Source organism: Haliotis cracherodii, unplaced genomic scaffold (assembly GCF_022045235.1).
Source record: "Haliotis cracherodii isolate W230 unplaced genomic scaffold, xgHalCrac1.p SCAF_6, whole genome shotgun sequence".
Classification (NCBI taxonomy): Eukaryota; Metazoa; Mollusca; class Gastropoda; order Lepetellida; family Haliotidae; genus Haliotis; species Haliotis cracherodii.
The window spans coordinates 14,130,166-14,147,874 of NW_027266319.1; positions in this window are offsets into that span (position 1 = coordinate 14,130,166).

Consider the following 17,709-nt stretch of genomic DNA (forward strand, 5'->3'; position numbering starts at 1 on the left):
AATCCCACGGGTCTATATTATGTATATATAACGTTTACACGAATGCCTTAAAGGCGCTCTACACTGCAAGGTCTGCCCTGCCTAGACACTGAGACATTGGTTCTGCATTATTCTTTTATAATAATTAACCGTTGGATGACATACTTCAATAACATTTGAGTTTACAGAAAAAGAAAAACGGAAAGCTGACCTCTTTTCTTTCAATTACCTTATCTAGACATGTTCGTAGTCTGTATATATGAATGCAGTCTGGTGATAAGTGAGTTCACGGCGAACCACGATCACCAGCACCGGAAAATATCATGTGTTGTGTTTACTTCCATTGTAGCGCTTTTGAGCATATTTTAGGACAGATTAAAATGAATAAATGTTAAGAAGGTTTGGGTGATCCTGGCAGTCAGGCTTATTAGGTTCATCATCAGCTCAGGGCCCTTACCCCCTCTACACGCAGCCCAGACAGTAAATGTGACGTCTCCGAGGAAGCGCTGTAGAGTCGAACCAACCCAGAACTTTTCTGAGAATGTGAAGACTCCCCAACACTGCAGCCATCTGCATTACCCAGATTGTCAGAAGGGCTGTATTCCTGGTAGCAAACCCCGGTACTCTCCCAATGTCCGTCAACAAATGAACCAAGAACAATGGTGAATCGGACGACTTGGTACTTTGGATGCAAGGTGGAATTTCGAAAGTGAGGTCCGCATAGTTGCCATGTTTTTTCCCGAATCTTGTCAATCACATTTATATAATAGTGTCAAAAGTGACAGAAAACTAGTTGATGTAAAGTATTTCATTGGACGTATCAAAAAGGACAAGATCAGGTTTGTTGGCCTGGATAGGCCTGAGGCTGTATACGGGCATATTCCAAAGAATTTTGCATTTATCATATAAAAAATACCATATGTTGACCCTCTCAACACACTGCACATAAACTCGATGCAGTGGTTGTTCAGATGGCCACTCCTTGAAAATAACTGAGCCTGGGCCGATTTGATATTGCACTTCGCTTGGTTGACACTCATTTCTGTACCGTCCAGCAGTACAGAACCATCAACAAAATCAACATTGACATTGAGATTATGTCCCACATCCTTGGCTTGTTTTAGAAAACTATGAAATGCCTTGTCTTCATCATGAGTCTTGACATGCTCCACAGGAGGATCATCAGACAAATAGATGTGAGCAAAAGTGCACAAAACAATTTTTCATGAAGAGCCTCCACGTTAATCAAACCACGCCCTCCCATTATGTTTGAAGATTCCGGGGTAAAATAGGTCTTCAGCAACCCATGCTTGCCGTAAAAGGCGACTATGCTTGTCGTCAGAGGCGACTAACGGGATCGGGTGGTCAGACTCGCTGACTTGGTTGATGCATGTCACCGATCCCATGTGCGTGGATCGATGCTCATGATATTAATCACTGGATTGTCTGGTCCAGACTCGATTATTTTACAGACCGATGTCATATAGCTCGAATATTGCTGAGTGCGGCGTTAAACAACAAACCAACCAAACCAACCATGATAAGTATTATCTATTAAGGGAAGAGCGAGGGGGGTGGGATCTATTGTCTGACATGATTTTTCGTATTAAGGTAGCAAGACCCTCAATTTCTTGTTTCGTCCAATCAACAACACCAAAAGAATACGAAATGACGGGTACAGAATACGTATTTGTGGCTTTAACTTTATTGCGAGCATTCATCTCTGAACTCCAGATTTTCCTTAGTCTACATTTGTACTCTGCCCGAACGTTTCCCTTAATATGGGCATTCTGGAGCTTGTCCCTAACCTGCTTCCCTAATTTCGTATAGGCCTGACCTTCCACGAGATGGTCACTAACTCCGCCCCCATGTGAACTGACCGATCCTCCTCATTCTAGATGCCTCGTTTCAGATCAAGAATGTTGCATTTGACCAGCCCAAAGGACATGCCAATATCATTAGAAAAGGACTCGACAATGAGCATCTGTTTTTTAGCGTGGAATCTCCACTGGCAATACGTTCAAGGTCATCCATGTAAAGGAGGTGGGTAAGGGTTAGGGGTCTGTGCCGAGGAGGCCCAGGATGATAACCTTCCTCTTTGCTGAGCAAAAAGCTTAAACGGTTTAGTGACTCACAGAAAAGCAAAGGACTAAAAGAATCGCCCTGAAATATTCCTCTTCAAATAAAAATAGTTCCGAAGTCAGCACCTGCCCCTGCAAGAACATCTCAAGTTGAGTTGACCAGCAATTCATTAAAGACTTCAGTAAAACAAGTAACCGCTCGAGGTGGTCAATACATTCCAGTGACTTCAAAATCCATTCGTGAGGTACAGAATCACAAGCTGTTCTGTAGTCTTTCCAACACATTGAGAGGTTACGGTGGTAAGTTTTAGCCTCCTCAAGGAACATTCTCCGAACGAGCAATTGATCCTTACAACCCTAGGATCCCTTTCTGGCTCCTTTCTGGCTCCTTTCTGCTCCATGTAGATACTGTCATTGGAAGCGCACTCCCAGTATGATGACGCAAGATCTGTATGACACCCTGTGAATATTTTGTTCTGTGTATTCAGACAAGTAATAGGGCGGACGTTTTTAGGGTCAGTCAAATCACCCTTATTTGGGAAAAGTATTGTTCGACCTTTGCACAACCAAGGCCTATATCCACAAGAGAATTTAAACAGTGAAGCAATGGTGTTTGGACACATGGGAACAGTTTCCAAAACCGGCTTCGAATACCATCAGGCCCTGCGCTGTATTATATTTCGAATTCGGTATTACCCTTTCCCGGCAATCGGGTGTAATGAAACACAACAATGGTGACTTTTTTTGTCATGTACATTATTATTATAATCAAACTTGGTACTTTGAATGCAAGGGTGACATTTCGAAAGCGAGGTCCGCATAATTGCCATGATTTTCCTCAATCTTATTGTTATTATTGTTATTGTTTAAGACATATTGTTTTCCCAGTCAGAGATTTACGACACACGTGACCACCTCAGGGGTCTGGTGGTGGAGCGGAAGGTCGGGGGTTCGATCACCGGCCGCGTCATACCGTTAAAAGATGGTTCTTGTTATTACCCTGCCTGGCGCTCGGCATTAAAGGGATAACAATGTGTCTGAGTGGAATATTCATGTTAAACTGCGGCATGGTATCTCAGTGGGCTAGTACTAAAAAATCGACATTAATCCGGATGAGAAGCACACGCACGCACGCACGCCACACACACACACACACACACACACACACACACCCGCGCGCGCGTGCATGTACGTCGCTATATAAGTGCAATAATCTTGAACACGACGTTTAACCCCATTCCGCCTCATCTCACCTTTAAGACAATATATAAACCCGTGAAGATCCTCGTTAGAATAGGTCCTTTGCAACCCATGCTTGCCGTAAAAGGCGACTATGCTTGTCGTAAGAGGCGACTAACGAGAACGGGTAATGCATGTCACCGTATCCCAATTGCGCTGATCGATGCTCATGATATCAATCACTGGATTGTCTGTTTTAGACTCAATCATTTACAGACCGCCGTCATATAGCTGGAACATTGCCGAGCGCGACGTTAAACAACAAACAAACAAACTTAAGACAATATACTTTCTGTGAAAGGAGGAGCTGGATAATTTGTTAGGTATGTCAAATTTCTTTTCAGAACGTCCAACATGTCCAGTGAACATGTTTTTCTTTCCCTGTATTTTTTTTAGAACATAGTTTTTTAAACCAAAACTAAAATAGTCTGCCCGTGTTACTTTAACCCTGGAGCTCAGCTAGGGATCTGGGACATCTTTCACAAAGCGCCTTTAACGGCGCTACAACAATCTATGGTAAAGCATACGACAGTTGTAACGCTTTGAAGAACGGGGTCTCTGTGGAAGCTTGGGTTGCCAAATGGGCAATTTCGTTCTCCTGTCTTGCACAAAAAACCCGGTTCTATTTTCCTAACGACTAACCTGATTTGTGCAGACTTACAAGTGTAATGGTAGTCCTGCTGAAGAGTTAAAAAAAAAAAAAGCATAAAAAACTTAATTGTCTTCAATATGTACCACACAGGGAAAATATAATAACATATTATAATTTTCGGAGTTTTTATTCTTTACTGGTTTTCTTCTACATGATACAATATTTAATCATAATTTTATCATGAATCTCGCCTTTTAAAAAACGGGCAAACTGGTGCGTGGGAATAATGCTAACGTATCTGCCGAGGCTTGGGGCAAAAATATAAAAATAATTCCTTAACATTTCATCTGTTGATGTGGTGGCATGGATGGACAAAGGCGCAGCAATTAGCTTTGTCGAGTTGCCTCCCTTACGCCTGTCAGAATCCTTACACCGGGGTTTCGAATCCAAGATTCGCCCCGTTATGATTTTCGGTTTGTCATCACCTGCTCGTTGGTTTCCCCAAGGTGAAACGTCCGCAACCTACATTGCTTTGGGCTTTAGTCCCAAATCTATCTGATGCCATGTGATACTACTGAAATACTGTCCAAAGTAGTGTTAAAACCCAACTCATCGACCATCTACGAAACAAACATTTGGTGCTCTGTATCCTCAATCATCTGAAAAATTAAGAAATAATCAATTTGTTGGCGCCTTATTTCTGCTCAGTGGCATCAAGAGAACGTGTATCCAGTTACTATCCAGTTATCCAGTTTAAATTGTGCTGATTAATCATAAAAATGTAACATCAGAAAGTTGGTACAGAATTTCTGCAGCTATAAGCCATCTTGTCTTCTTGTTCTTTTCTTATATTCTTCTCAAGTTCTGCATCTTCTTCACAACGTGACCAAGCTAATCTCCGTTGCGACGCCAGTAAAGCCACCTTCACGGTCGACACAGTGTGAGTGGGTGTTGAACCGTCATCACAAAAACTGAAATAAAATCTGTTTCATCCATTTTTTTCCGTTTTCTTTTACACTGAACAAGCAATTTATAGCCAAAGCTTCCTTACTGATATAACTAAACCAGTGCATTGATACTGCTGCTGTTGTTGCTATGGTTACAACTGCTGTTCTTGTTCTTGCTGCTGCGACCACTGCTGTTGTTGCTGCTGCCACCGCTATTGTTTTTTGTACTTCTACTAGAGTAAAAAAAAGGCAGCATTGTCTTGGTAAAGGCTGTTAAAGAAAGTGGTGTATTTTACTATAAACATTGTTTCTGGTTTTGTTGCTGCTTGTTTGACTTATGACTGCAGACGCCCCAAGGGCTGCCACAACTGTTTGTGTCATTGCTTTCGCTTAAGTGATGCTACTAACGATACAGGCGATGCTGTTAATGTTGCTAACGCTACGAGAAATGTTGCTACAAAAACCACTAAGTTGACGTTGTTACCGCTGCAAGTGATGTTGCTACTACTGTAGCGACTGCTGCAACTGCAACTGTTTGTTAGTGCGACGAAAAAAGTGATGTTGCTATCGCTACAAGTGATGTTGCTTCTATTTCCTGTTGCTGCAGCTGGCTCGACTAATGTTTTTTTTCATGTTGTCGTACTGCAACTAGTTCTATTATTGTCAACACGTTTGTGATGTTGCTTTCATTACCACTGGTAATGATTCTTCTATCACTGCTGCCATTGCAGCTGCCGACCTGTGAAGATCCGGGGTAGAATAGGTCTTCAGCAACCCATGCTTGCCTTAAAAGGCGACAATGTTTGTCGTTAGAGGCGAGTAACGGGATCGGGTGGTCAGGCTCGCTGACTTGGTTGATGCATGTCATCGTATTCCAATTGCGTGGATCGATGAGCATGATGTTAATCACTGGATTGCCTGGTTCAGATTTGATTGTTTACAGACCGGCGTCATGTAACAAGAATATTGCTGAGTGCGGCGTTAAACAACAAATAAACAAAAAAATATTACAGCTGCCCGCACTGTAACTGCAGTCGTTGCTGGTGTTACTACTACGACTGCTGCTACTACTACTACTACTACTACTACTACCACTACTACTACTACTACTACTACTACTACCGGGGGCACGGGTGGCCCAGTCGTCTAAGGCGCCGCGATTCGCTGTGCAGAGTTGCGTCCCTTGGGCACGCCAGAAACCTATGATTGTGGGTTTGAATCCCGGTTCGCCCCGATTATGTTTCTAGGTTTGTCAGCACCATACCCGTGCACGTGGGTGTCACCGAAGTGGTAAACGCTTGAGACCTGCATCACTTCGGGCTTTCCTCCCACATTATGCTGACACGCTCTGTTATAACTGGAATACTGTTAAAAGCGGCGTTAAAACCAACCCAACCCAACAACTACTACTACTGCTGCAGCTATTGTTACTACAGCTGCTACCGATGTTGTCGGTGATGCTGAAGCACACATGGTAGACACACGGTCAGTTTGGCGTACCACCATCTCTACAGTTACTTTTGAGATCACTCTCAAGGACAAGACATATCGTTTTATGTAGACAAGGGGCGAATCGCTCGACAACCAGTCTACTTGTTCGCACAATTAATGTGGCATTTGTGATTCATTTCAAGGTTTTATTAATGTTCTATCCTCAGAGGGACAATCTCACAAGTAAGGTCACTGCAGGAATTGATTGTGCACTTGGGTCTACGTACACAAGCACAGTGCAGGGCTGCTTCAGTTAGCGTTAGTACTTTGGGTACCTCAAAATGTCTGTATACAGCTAGCGTTGCTAATTTGGCTACCCCGAAAGGTCTGTATACAGCTAGCGTTGCTACTCTGGCTACCCCGAAAGGTCTGTATACAGCTAGCGTTGCTTCTTTGGCTACCCCGAAAGGTCTGTATACAGCTAGCGTTGCTTCTTTGGCTACCCCGAAAGGTCTGTATACAGCTAGCGTTGCTTCTTTGGCTACCCCAAGAGGTCTGTATACAGCTAGCGTTGCTTCTTTGGCTACCCCAAAAGGGCTGCGTTGTTACTCTGGCTACCCCAAAACGTCTGTATACAGTTAGCGTTGTTATTTGGCTACCCCAAAAGGTCTGTATACAGCTAGCGTTGTTATTTGGCTACCCCAAAAGGTCTGTATACAGTTATCGTTGTTATTTGGCTACCCCAAAAGGTCTGTATACAGCTAGCGTTGTTATTTGGCTACACCAAAAGGTCTGTATACAGTTATCGTTGTTATTTGGCTACCCCAAAAGGTCTGTATACAGCTAGCGTTGTTATTTGGCTACCCCAAAACGTCTGTATACAGCTAGCGTTGCTTCTTTGGCTACCCCAAAACGTCTGTATACAGTTATCGTTGTTATTTGGCTACCCCAAAAGGGCAGCTAGTTTGCGTTGTTACTCTGTCTACACCAAAATGTGTTGCTGGTGAGCGTTGTTATGTAGCCTTCCACTAAAAGGGATGCTACAGATTCGTTGTTACATGGGCTTCACCGAAATGGTCTCCGGTTTTCGTTGTAAAAGAAGCTACTCCAATGTCGCCTACTGCACTTTTCCGTTGTCAAAGTAGCTGCTACAAGTTTGGCAACTCCTGAAAGGTTTGTATATTAAAGTGGCTACTCCATTGAATGTCGCTATTATGTTTGTTTTAAAAGTGGCTAGTCCACTGAATGTCTGTGATGTTTGTTGTCAAAGTGGCTACTCCACTGAGTGCCGCCATCGTATTTGTTGTCAAAGTGGCTTCTCCATTGAGTGCCGCCATCGTGTTTGTTGTCAAAGTGGCTACTCCATTGAGTGCCGCAATCATGTTTGTTGTCAAAGTGGCTACTCCATTGAGTGCCGCAATCATGTCTGTTGTCAAAGTGGCTACTCCATTGAGTGCCGCCATCATGCCTATTGTCAAAGTGGCTACTCCATTGAGTGCCGCCATCGTGTTTGTTGTCAAAGTGGCTACTCCGTTAAATGCCACCATCATGTTTGTTGTAAGCCTTGCTACTTAACTGGATGCTACCAGAACGTTCGTTGATATTCCACTGTTTCTTTTGTAAACTTGAGTCTCCCTGCCTCCTGATATAGCTCTCCTCGTCGAAGCATCACTGCCGTCTGCTACTACCACAATGGTTGCTGCAGCTATGCGTATTATCGCCACTACCATTGCTGCAGCTGCCTCCACTACTGCCGTTGTCCCTTCTGCTACTACACTTCGTACAAGCACTGACACTCTATCGCCACTACCATTGCTTCAGCTGCCTCCACTACTGCCGCTGTCCCTTCTGCTACTACACTTCGGACAAGCACTGACACTCTATCGCCACTACCATTGCTTCAGCTGCCTCCACTACTGCCGCTGTCCCTTCTGCTACTACACTTCGTACAAGCACTGTCACTCTATCGCCACTACCATTGCTACAGCTACCTCCACTACTGCCGCTGTCCCTTCTGCTACTACACTTCGGACAAGCACTGACACTCTATCGCCACTACCATTGCTTCAGCTGCCTCCACTACTGCCGTTGTCCCTTCTGCTGCTACACTTCGTACAAGCACTTACACTCTATCGCCGCTACCATTGCTTCAGCTGCCTCCACTACTGCCGTTGTCCCTTCGGCTACTACACTTCGTACAAACACTGATACTCTATCGCCACTGCCATTGCTGCAGCTGCCTCCACTACTGCCGTTGTCCCTTCTGCTACTACACTTCGTACAAACACTGATACTCTATCGCCATTACCATTGCTTCAGCTGCCTCCACTACTGCCGCTGTCCCTTCTGCTACTACACTTCGTACAAACACTGATACTCTATCGCCGCTACCATTGCTTAAGCTGCCTCCACTACTGCCATTGTCCCTTCTGCTACTACACTTCGTACAAGCACTGACACTCTATCGCCGCTACCATTGCTTCAGCTGCCTCCACTACTGCCGCTGTCCCTTCTGCTACTACACTTCGTACAAACACTGATACTCTATCGCCACTACCATTGCTTCAGCTGCCTCCACTACTGCCGTTGTCCCTTCTGCTACTACACTTCGTACAAGCACTTACACTCTATCGCCGCTACCATTGCTTCAGCTGCCTCCACTACTGCCGTTGTCCCTTCGGCTACTACACTTCGTACAAACACTGATACTCTATCGCCACTACCATTGCTTCAGCTGCCTCCACTACTGCCGTTGTCCCTTCTGCTACTACACTTCGTACAAGCACTTACACTCTATCGCCACTACCATTGCTTCAGCTGCCTCCACTACTGCCGCTGTCCCTTCTGCTACTACACTTCGTACAAACACTGACACTCTATCGCCGCTACCATTGCTTCAGCTGCCTCCACTACTGCCGTTGACCCTTCTGCTACTACACTTCGTACAAGCACTTACACTCTATCGCCGCTACCATTGCTACAGCTGCCTCCACTACTGCCGTTGTCCCTTCTGCTACTACACTTCGTACAAGCACTGACACTCTATCGCCACTACCATTGCTTCAGCTGCCTCCACTACTGCCGTTGTCCCTTCTGCTACTACACTTCGTACAAACACTGATACTCTATCGCCGCTACCATTGGCTCAGTTACCTCCACTAGAGCCGTTGTCCCTTCTGCTACTACATTTCGTACAAGCACTGACACTCTATCGCCACTACCATTGCTACAGCTACATCCACTACTGCCGTTGTCCCTTCTGCTACTACACTTCGTACAAGCACTGACACTCTATCGCCACTACCATTGCTGCAGCTGCCTCCACTACTGCCGTTGTCCCTTCTGCTACTACACTTCGTACAAACACTGATACTCTATCGCCACTACCATTGCTTCAGCTGCCTCCACTACTGCCGTTGTCCCTTCTGCTACTACACTTCGTACAAACACTGATACTCTATCGCCACTACCATTGCTTCAGCTGCCTCCACTACTGCCGTTGTCCCTTCTGCTACTACACTTCGTACAAGCACTGATACTCTATCGCCACTACCATTGCTTCAGCTGCCTCCACTACTGCCGTTGTCCCTTCTGCTACTACACTTCGTACAAACACTGATACTCTATCGCCACTACCATTGCTTCAGCTGCCTCCACTACTGCCGTTGTCCCTTCTGCTACTACACTTCGTACAAACACTGATACTCTATCGCCACTACCATTGCTGCAGTTACCTCCACTAGAGCCGTTGTCCCTTCGGCTACTACACTTCGTACAAGCACTGATACTCTATCGTCACTACCATTGCTTCAGCTGCCTCCACTACTGCCGTTGTCCCTTCTGCTACTACACTTCGTACAAACACTGATACTCTATCGCCACTACCATTGCTTCAGCTACCTCCACTACTGCCGCTGTCCCTTCGGCTACTACACTTCGTACAAACACTGATACTCTATCGCCACTACCATTGCTTCAGCTACCTCCACTACTGCCGCTGTCCCTTCGGCTACTACACTTCGTACAAACACTGATACTCTATCGCCACTACCATTGCTTCAGCTACCTCCACTACTGCCGTTGTCCCTTCTGCTACTACACTTCGTACAAGCACTGACACTCTATCGCCACTACCATTGCTTCAGCTGCCTCCACTACTGCCGCTGTCCCTTCTGCTACTACACTTCGTACAAGCACTGTCACTCTATCGCCACTACCATTGCTACAGCTACCTCCACTACTGCCGCTGTCCCTTCTGCTACTACACTTCGGACAAGCACTGACACTCTATCGCCACTACCATTGCTTCAGCTGCCTCCACTACTGCCGTTGTCCCTTCTGCTGCTACACTTCGTACAAGCACTTACACTCTATCGCCGCTACCATTGCTTCAGCTGCCTCCACTACTGCCGTTGTCCCTTCGGCTACTACACTTCGTACAAACACTGATACTCTATCGCCACTGCCATTGCTGCAGCTGCCTCCACTACTGCCGTTGTCCCTTCTGCTACTACACTTCGTACAAACACTGATACTCTATCGCCATTACCATTGCTTCAGCTGCCTCCACTACTGCCGCTGTCCCTTCTGCTACTACACTTCGTACAAACACTGATACTCTATCGCCGCTACCATTGCTTAAGCTGCCTCCACTACTGCCATTGTCCCTTCTGCTACTACACTTCGTACAAGCACTGACACTCTATCGCCGCTACCATTGCTTCAGCTGCCTCCACTACTGCCGCTGTCCCTTCTGCTACTACACTTCGTACAAACACTGATACTCTATCGCCACTACCATTGCTTCAGCTGCCTCCACTACTGCCGTTGTCCCTTCTGCTACTACACTTCGTACAAGCACTTACACTCTATCGCCGCTACCATTGCTTCAGCTGCCTCCACTACTGCCGTTGTCCCTTCGGCTACTACACTTCGTACAAACACTGATACTCTATCGCCACTACCATTGCTTCAGCTGCCTCCACTACTGCCGTTGTCCCTTCTGCTACTACACTTCGTACAAGCACTTACACTCTATCGCCACTACCATTGCTTCAGCTGCCTCCACTACTGCCGCTGTCCCTTCTGCTACTACACTTCGTACAAACACTGACACTCTATCGCCGCTACCATTGCTTCAGCTGCCTCCACTACTGCCGTTGACCCTTCTGCTACTACACTTCGTACAAGCACTTACACTCTATCGCCGCTACCATTGCTACAGCTGCCTCCACTACTGCCGTTGTCCCTTCTGCTACTACACTTCGTACAAGCACTGACACTCTATCGCCACTACCATTGCTTCAGCTGCCTCCACTACTGCCGTTGTCCCTTCTGCTACTACACTTCGTACAAACACTGATACTCTATCGCCGCTACCATTGGCTCAGTTACCTCCACTAGAGCCGTTGTCCCTTCTGCTACTACATTTCGTACAAGCACTGACACTCTATCGCCACTACCATTGCTACAGCTACATCCACTACTGCCGTTGTCCCTTCTGCTACTACACTTCGTACAAGCACTGACACTCTATCGCCACTACCATTGCTGCAGCTGCCTCCACTACTGCCGTTGTCCCTTCTGCTACTACACTTCGTACAAACACTGATACTCTATCGCCACTACCATTGCTTCAGCTGCCTCCACTACTGCCGTTGTCCCTTCTGCTACTACACTTCGTACAAACACTGATACTCTATCGCCACTACCATTGCTTCAGCTGCCTCCACTACTGCCGTTGTCCCTTCTGCTACTACACTTCGTACAAGCACTGATACTCTATCGCCACTACCATTGCTTCAGCTGCCTCCACTACTGCCGTTGTCCCTTCTGCTACTACACTTCGTACAAACACTGATACTCTATCGCCACTACCATTGCTTCAGCTGCCTCCACTACTGCCGTTGTCCCTTCTGCTACTACACTTCGTACAAACACTGATACTCTATCGCCACTACCATTGCTGCAGTTACCTCCACTAGAGCCGTTGTCCCTTCGGCTACTACACTTCGTACAAGCACTGATACTCTATCGTCACTACCATTGCTTCAGCTGCCTCCACTACTGCCGTTGTCCCTTCTGCTACTACACTTCGTACAAACACTGATACTCTATCGCCACTACCATTGCTTCAGCTACCTCCACTACTGCCGCTGTCCCTTCGGCTACTACACTTCGTACAAACACTGATACTCTATCGCCACTACCATTGCTTCAGCTACCTCCACTACTGCCGTTGTCCCTTCTGCTACTACACTTCGTACAAACACTGATACTCTATCACCACTACCATTGCTGCAGTTACCTCCACTAGAGCCGTTGTCCCTTCGGCTACTACACTTCGAACAAGCACTGACACTCCAGGGCGCACTTGCACAAAGCGATCTTAGCGCTAAGATACTCCCATACTTTAACATAGGCTTACAATAGTTGTGGCGCTAAGATCGCTTTGTGCAAGTGGGCCCTGGTGTTACCGTTGCTGCTGGTCATATTGTTTGTCTATTTCTCGTGTTGCCGTGGATAGCAATTCAACTAATGTTCTTCAGATTACATAAATTCACTGATAACTTGAAAAAGCGTTCCTTCGTGATGCGTAAGTATTCATAACCTCACGCCTCGTTCATCAAAACGACCTTCGTGCCAGACGAATGCCATCACCCACACTTTATCTTAGACTTTCGCCAGTCAACGTTCTTGTAATACTTTGTGGAACGAGTCTCAAATGTCTTTAAATTTGTCTAGACTGAATAATCAGCATTGTTTCAAAGGCCGGATTTAAACATTCTGACACACCGTTCAGGCCAAATCTCTCGTAAAGACGAAAGACATATCTTTGAAACACAAATTCAATTGGACAGTCAAGGCAAGCAAGGAGTTAGTCATGAACTGTCATGCACAAACTGATGCTATGATATCAGGTGCTTCTTATGTAAGCAGTGTAAACGTACACGAAGTATAAGGCTTTACTCCATGATCATTGATCGGGGCGGTTAACAATATAAGGGTAACGCTATTTTTCAGGGCATTATCATTTGCAGAAGCCCGAGGTCTTCCATTAACTGCCCGACGAAGGAGGGCAGTTGAAAAGACCGAGGGCTTCTGCAAATGATAATGCCCTGAAAAATAGCGTTACCGTCATTATAGCTAAAATGGATGGAATTTTGTATCAAATAAAAAGAAACAACAATATCGGTTTTGAAACATTTACTGCAATCAACAAGAATGTCACTGACCCACTTTTACAAATATGGAAACGTCATAGAACAAACCAGATGACGTCACTATTGACGTCACCTATGCCTACCCTATGACGTCACCTAACAACGGGAGTGATAATGGCCCGTCGTCAAGCCATATGAGGGCATTATCAAGTTACAGTGGCCCGCTGATGATAACATGCGGGCGGTTTACTGATAATTCTATCGATTTTAGCTATAATAAAACATACAGTATGATGTAGACATGTGTGGGCGTATTCCGAGTAAAGAATAAGAGCGTTTCATTGTATAATATTAGGTTTGCTGTGGCAAATCAATATTGAAGTTAATCCGAAGAAATGAGGAGGAAGAGTACTATATATACAAAGTGCATGTCTCCGTCACAACTTTCGGAATAAACTCACAAGCAGACACATGTGTTGCGTTCAAAGGAATCCGGCCCTGCTTTAGAGATTGAGGCAGTGGGTCGTAAATTTCTCTGTGAGATGAGGCGCACCAAATGATGGTCTGAATCTTATCTTAATGTCAGATAAATATTGGTTGTATGCATGTTTATGGAACATACACTGTAAGTCGTCAAACCTTATTTCAAAACATATCGATCTTCATGGCATGATTTGACATGATAAAAAGTCGAGACATCTCTTTAATTGTATTGGGGAGCATTATTCGCGGAAACGCTCGTAAAATATACCGAGTGGCATGAAAACGCCCGGTACGTTTAAAACTGCGAGCAATTTGGAATTGTGAAAACATTTGTATTGTCAGGATTCTTAGAAAAATTGAACATATATGTACCCTAGAGAGGTTTTCTTAATAATTGAAGTTGTGTATTCCTCAGCAAATTATTTACTACGTGTATTAATCTGATTGATATAGCCGTGAAATTTTCCCTTATATCAACGTTTTCTTTACTGATTCTAAATTATCCTCAGATCGTTCTTTCAATTTGCTTTACTTTTATTTATACAGCTTCGTCTTATGTACCGCTTTTTAATTAAGCATTTAGTTATTCTATATGTAGTACCCTATACATTTAGACATATCATTGAGGGAAAATGTCAAATATTTTAAGGTTCATAGTGTTTTATTTGCCTGGAATAATAATAAACGTTCGTTGATTTTCTTGAAAAACAAAAGTATGGCAGACACTGTTTCTTTGATTACAGAAAAAGATTAAAGTTTTAAGCAGGCTTTCTAATAGTCTTGAAGTTTCGCAATTATCTTTTTAATGACCATTTAACAAGTAAAATGTGAAATTATGTTTTTTAACGCAAGTATCAAATGTACTCAAATATTTTGTATATGAATTTATTGTTAAACAATAACACAACAGATTTTCGTTCATGAATTGACCGCATCTGTGGTCTAGTGGAAAGAGCGTCTGCCCCAGAGATCGGAAGGTCGGTGGTTCGATCCCTGGCCGCGTCATACTAAAAGACGTTGAAAGGTGGTTCTTGTTGTTACCCTGTCTGGCGCTCGGCATTAAGGGGCTAAAACAAGGACTGGTCGGCTCGTCAGTATACTGTGTCTGAGTTGGGCATCCATGTTAAACTGCGGCGTAGTATCTCAGTGGGCTAGTACTATAGAAACGGACTTGTGTACACAACCAAAACGAGTGCGCACATGCACGTCGCTACATAAGTGCAATAGTGAGTGAGTGAGTATGGGTTTACGCCGCTTTTAGCAATATTCCAGCTCTATCACGACGGGGGACACTAGAAATGGGCTTCACACATTGTACCCATGTCGGGAATCGAACCCAGGTCTTCGGCGTCACGAGCGAACGCTTTAACCACTAGGCTACCCGACCGCCCCTTTATAAGTGCAATAACCTTGAACGCGACGTAAAACCCCATTAAACTTCACCCCACCTCGTTCATGAATTAATAATCCATATGAGAATCAAACAACCCCCGTTTAGTCAATATATAAAAAACACATTCTCAGTCAGTGTTATGATTTATCACCCCAAACCATCCAAATATTTTTTTTATCCGACTATTAGTTTAAAATTCAACTAAAATCTATTTACACATTAATGTCGACCTGAAAGTTATACACCTGACGTCCATGTCACAGTTACCCATAAATGAAAGTTAGTATTGCGGAGAACGTTAGCGTGTCATGGCATCGTCAGGCATGCAATGCAATTCAAGGTAATTCAAGACATATGTCACTCAGGCTAATCTACCTGTTGATTGTAGCGCCGGTCGACTAGAGGCAGCAGGCTCAACTTGTCGAACGGCGGAAAAAAGTGAGTATATTTGCGCATTTGTTACCGATTCCCATACATTATTGATACACACCGACACAATGTGTAGCTGTGATTCTAGATGGCTCTTCAATCAACTGGAGACGCGCAATGCTGTGGCCTAGCGTTAAAGTGCTGCGTGTTGTTAGGAGTCGTCTGTTTACTAATAATAACTTTGATGCATTACGTTGTTCTAGGTACATGTGCGTGTTGTCGAGGACAAGTCTGTTTACGGTACTTAAAATAACTGATGGAATACAGCGTTGTAGTAGTTTGTATATGTGTGTTGGAGTGGGAAAAGACAATTTTTCTCCTTAAGTTGCTGAAATCAGAATGCTGTGTTAGGAAAGAATTTTAACACACTGTTAGTATGTGGTAAACAATACATAACTGATGTACTAGATTAATATTTGATAAAATTACTGAATGTATTGGATGTGGGGTGATGAATGTTGAGACATCCTTTTTAAAGTATAACCTCACTTCCATTAACAGTTCTTTTGAGTTATCTCCCTTGTTGAGTTATCTGCCTTGACTGGCTGAATTGAGGGTTAGTTTCAATCGTTTTAGTCAAATTCACTTTACGTGTTTGTCATATCTTACATCTCGATTGGAAAGAATTGTCTTCATATATATTTTAAAATGTTTGCAACACAAGCATTGATAATCATATATTACTGTCAACTCATCAACCCATCCGACCCCTGAAGATCTGGGGTAGAATTGGCCTTCAGCAATCCATGCTTGCCGTAAGAGGCAACTAACGGAATCGGGTGGTCAGACTCACTGACCCAATTGTGTGGATCGATGATCATGATGTCAATCACTGGATTGTCTGGTCCAAACTCGATTATTTACAGACCGCTGTCATATAGCTGGAATATTGCTGAGTGTGGCGTTAAACAACAAACCAACCAACCATCAACCCATCCAAACTTTACTTGGTCTTTTGTCCAAAATCAGCTCAAGGTTAGTGGAATTCTAAGAAAAATTTACAATGTATCTCTACACCTCACCTCTCCTTCTTGCCCCTACACACATCTCTACAATCTGGGAAAGCATTATTATTGTTATTATTTATTATTATGTGTAGATTAAAATAAAAAATTCAGCAAAGAACGTTTAGGTGATCCTGGCACAGTCAGGCTAGTTAGGCTCATCATCAGCTCAGGACCCTTGTCCCCTCTACACGCAGCCCAGACAGCGAATGGGACGTTTCCCTGGAAGCGCTGCCTAGTCAAACCCACACAGAGTGAGTGAGTGAGTATGGTTTTACGCCGCTTTTTGCAATATCAAGGCAGGTGACACCAGAAATGGGCTGCACACATTTTACCCATGTCAGGAATAGAGCCCGGGTCTTCGGCGTGATGAGTGAACGCTTTAACCACCAGGCTACCCAACCGCCCCAAAACCCACCCAGAACTTTTCGGAGAGTGTGAAGACTCCCCAACACTGCAGCCTTCTGCGTTACCCAGATTGTCAGAAGGGCTGTATTCCTGGTAGCAAACCCGGGTACTCTCCCGATGTCAGTCAACAGATTGGGAGGTACCAAACCTAAGGCACCGAGAACAATGGGGAGTCAGACAACTTGGTACGTGGGATGCATGCGTGACATTTCGAAAGCAAGGTCTGCATATTTGCCATGTTTTTCCTGAATCTTGTCAATCACATTTGTGTTAAAAGGGAGAGATTTTTTCATTATTATTATTATTATTGTAATTATTATTATCATTATTTAGCCATCTTCAACATGAGATCAGTCATACAGCTGATGTCAGTGGTCTTCTCGACAGAGGATACAATGTTGAAACCGTGCTTTGAATCCTTTAACAAAGTCGCCCTTCAAATATAAACAAATGCCTTTTGTATGAAATATTTCTCCAAGTACATATCATCAGGCATGTTATCAGTGGCCCCTGCTTGCTACATGCTCCAACAATTGTTAATCTTAATGACATAATTGTTG